This window comes from Rissa tridactyla, chromosome 14 (assembly GCF_028500815.1).
Source record: "Rissa tridactyla isolate bRisTri1 chromosome 14, bRisTri1.patW.cur.20221130, whole genome shotgun sequence".
Taxonomy (NCBI): Eukaryota; Metazoa; Chordata; class Aves; order Charadriiformes; family Laridae; genus Rissa; species Rissa tridactyla.
Genome location: NC_071479.1, coordinates 13,434,887 through 13,438,453, shown reverse-complemented (window position 1 = coordinate 13,438,453; position 3,567 = coordinate 13,434,887). Strand labels below are relative to the sequence as shown.

Here is a 3,567-nt window from a genome sequence, read left to right as displayed (position 1 = left end):
CTGAGGGGTGTTAAAGCCCTTCTTCGAAGAAGAGGGAGCAAAGCAGACCCGCTCGGGGCTCACCGAGGGCAGACCTCGGCTTTTAGCTAACATCCCTTCATTTGGGCGTAATTCTATTCTCCATCCCAAACCCTTAGTGATGCACCAGGAGAGGGCTCTGGAAGCCCAAGAGACGTTAACGCAGCGACAGGCATCACCCAAGAACCTCCTGCACCTTCAGCAAAGAGATTCCGGCCCGCGCAATAGAAAACTCGGAGCGACGCCCAGCTCAAACCAGTAACAAAGTCCGTTCTTAATTAGAAATTGCCGCTTCTTACCAGCACGTCGCCTTGAGCCTCGTGCAGGCAATGCAGAGCGAGCTCCAGGTTGACCCGTCCCCCTGGCCTGGTGTTGGCAGAAGCCAAATGGAGCAGGTTTGTAACTACAAATGCAACGAAAACCAAGAAAAAGTCAAGTTTTCCTCAAGAAAAGGGGCGATAGGAGAGGGAGGGAAAACAGGACGAGCGCAGCAGAGACCGGAGATGAGGAAAAGGCAGAGAAAAAAGTCCGATATCCCAAATAGCTCTACTTTAAAAGCTCAGAGAGAAAACTCCCCTCTCCCGAGGGCGCCGCAGATGAGGTGGGACAGCTCCAAACGCCCGTTTTTCATGGAAGACGCTGTCGCCCGTTATTCTTTAGTCACTCTCCCACCAAAACCCAGCCATCTCCTTCCCTCGAACATGAAGGCGGGCAAGAAAAGGAGGGAGAGAAGCCCAAAAAGGTGGAATTTTCAACCCATCATATCCCTGGGTGGGGTGAAAGTGGAAGAGAAGCGTTAGAAAAACCTTTCTCCTGCGTCTCCGGGTTGGTTTCGATGTCGCCCCAGGGTTTCCAGACCAGCGACGCTCCCTCTTCCTCCTCTTCCAAACGGGCTGGGTCCTGGAGGTCGGGAAGCTCCGCTTGGAATTGGTTGCCGATGTTGACGTGCCTGAAAGGGTGAGGAAGAGGAAGTGAGGAAGGCGAGTGGGGAACAGCTGCGGCAGGACAGGGGGAACAGCTGCGGCAGGATAGACGCATGCGTACGTGAGGTGCTGTAATAAATACGGCCCGTATTTCCCAGGAAAGCACTAATTGCTCTCCTCTAACAACTTCTCCAGCAGCATCACGTTACCGCCACTTGAAAGGCTCCATCTCACTTCATTAAACATCCCAAGACTTGAGCTCCTGAAATGATTTCTCAGCCTTTGGCACCGGATTAATTAGTTAATGGTTTTCAGAGCGCCCCGGACACGAGCGCTTTTGAAGTGCTGTTATTGGCGAATCTAGAGCTGTCGACGCTAATAAAAAATGCACTTATTCCTCGCGTTACTCTACACTTCTCACTTTAGTATTAATAAAAACACCTGTTTTTATAACGCTTCTCTTGGAGGCCTTTGGTCCTCAAACGACTAAATAGCCGCACAAAAACAAGCACAAAACTCCTCATCAGCTTTTCTGCACTGGCAGCAAATTTGCCTTTTCTGCGGCTTTGACGGGGAAGATCTGTAGCGACCCGGAACTCACAAACGTGTCTCGCCCCAGGCATGCGACTACCTGAGCAGTGAGCGGAATCAGCCATGCAGGGTTTTCTTGCCGTGCCGCAGAAGGTGACGCTGGGAAAAGAAGAGAGGAGAAATGAGCCTGTTTGTCACACCCAGCCAAGGGGGATGAGATGGGGGACCCCCACCTCACCTCTGCCCCTCAGGAGCGGGGCTGGGACAGATCCTCCGCGCAGAGAGAAGGGGCCTGGCGCGGATTTCATCTCCAGCCCTCTTCCTCAGCCCAAAGCCACACAACTCCCTCTCTTTCTCAGCCCCAAAACCAGCCACGCCAGCCCCTTTGCCAGCCCCAGCAGCACGAGTCCCACTCTCCGGGTCAGGCCACAAACCGGCTCCCCCTCTCTGCTTCCCCTCTCTGCTTCGCCCCCCTCTGCAGCCCCCCTGGGCGACGCTGAGGGACAGCAGACACCCCACAGCCCGGCACACCCAGGGCCCCACCGACACTTTGCGGGGAGCGCTGGCAAACTGCGGAGGGCCCGGCCCCGCGTCCCTCCGGGGCGGCACCAGCACGGCCCGAGCATCGCTTTCTTACCACCCTGACGGGCTCCATTTCTCCGCCATCGCCGGCACCGCACCCCAAACCCCCCAGGACCAAGGCACCCTGCGGGGAGCCGGGCCCAGACACCCCCCTCCCACCCGTCAATGCCCCCCCTCAGCCCTCACAGCCCCACTCAGGGCCCTACCGGCCCCTCCACCACCCCTCGGGGCCGCCCACTCACCTTCACATGCTCCAGCTGCCTCACCACGTGCTCGCAGCGGCCCCGCGGGCCCAGCCCAACCAACCACCCGCCGGGCCCTGCTTTCCGCCCCGACCGCCCCGCTCCCATTTCCAGCCGGCCGCCATTTTCCCCCGGCCCGGCCCGCCCACGACGGGCGCCCATTGGCCACCGCTGCCCCATCGCCCGCCCCCTCCTTCTTGGGTTGCACCGCTCCATTGGCCCGCTGCCACTGTCAATCTCCACATTCGACCAATGGGAGCACAGCACAGCAGTCCAACCTTTTCCTTCCCTTCCCTCCCCTTTGCTTTCTCATTTTACTTCCCTTTTTCCTTCCCCTTTTGTTTCCCCTTCCCCTTTTCCTTCCCTTCTCCTTCCTTTCCAATGAGTCAAATCATGATGAGCCTGAAATGCCATGGATTTTTCATCTCCAAAACCACTTGCAAGGACACGCAGCACAAGGGTTACAAGTGGGAACAGGATTTTACTCTCTTTTGCTCAAAGCGGTTGCAGAGCAGATGCTTACAAGCACCATCGCAAAACAAGAGCTCTCACTCCAGAACAGCTGACGAGAGGCGCAGTCAGATGGGAGAAAACAGCCTTTTATTGTGGACGGACATGAGGTGCGGGAGCCCAGGAATGGCAGGGGTTCGGCTCCTGAAAGGAAATGGGCATCTACAGCGAGAGTCGGAAAGCACTGATGAACCCACAGAGGCAGGACTTGGTTGCCCTTTCTTTGGGAAACAGAGTGGACAAGGAGTAGTTTGTAGCCCAGAAGAGAGAGCTCTTGCGGGCATTGCCGAGGGGAGGGCTCTGGCACCGTATCCCCCATGGAAATGCCCTTAGAGGCCCCTGCGTGTGCAGAGGTGCTCAGTGCCCCTGTGCCACGCAGCAGGGCTCCATGGGGAGCCCCTGGGGAGCTGCCGTGGAGTTCTTCCCAAACCCTGCGCAGCACCGTCCCTTGCCCTCCCTTGCCAGCCCCTTGGACTGCCTTAGAGCAGTTTCCCCAGCTGGGAAAGATGGGTAGCGGAGCCTGGGACACACCTGGGCTTCTCCCTCCTCTTTTTCCGTCCCCATCTTTTGCGCTCTTCCTTCTTTCCTCTTCTTGCCAGCGTTCCCTCTCCTCATCCCAGGCCTCTTCTCTCTTCCTTTTGGGTTTTCAGTTTCCTGGAGGGAGCCTGCAAAGCTTTCCATCCCCCAGTGGGTTTAGATAGGTAAAGGCAGGATCAACTGGATTCATCACGTCTTGATGGAAGCAAAGCTGACTCCTTTAA

General features: G+C 57.0%; 1 long non-coding RNA gene across 1 annotated transcript; it reads right to left on the bottom strand.

Moving 5' to 3' along the window:
* Nucleotides 1–670: 670 nt before the first annotated feature.
* On the bottom strand, nucleotides 671–2,365 carry LOC128917579 (uncharacterized). The gene is made up of 3 exons (XR_008469305.1): nucleotides 2,297–2,365; nucleotides 1,543–1,631; nucleotides 671–967 (listed from the first exon to the last, which is right to left on the bottom strand). It is a non-coding gene; the product is annotated as an uncharacterized LOC128917579 (long non-coding RNA).
* Between the last annotated feature and the right edge of the window lie 1,202 nt (nucleotides 2,366–3,567).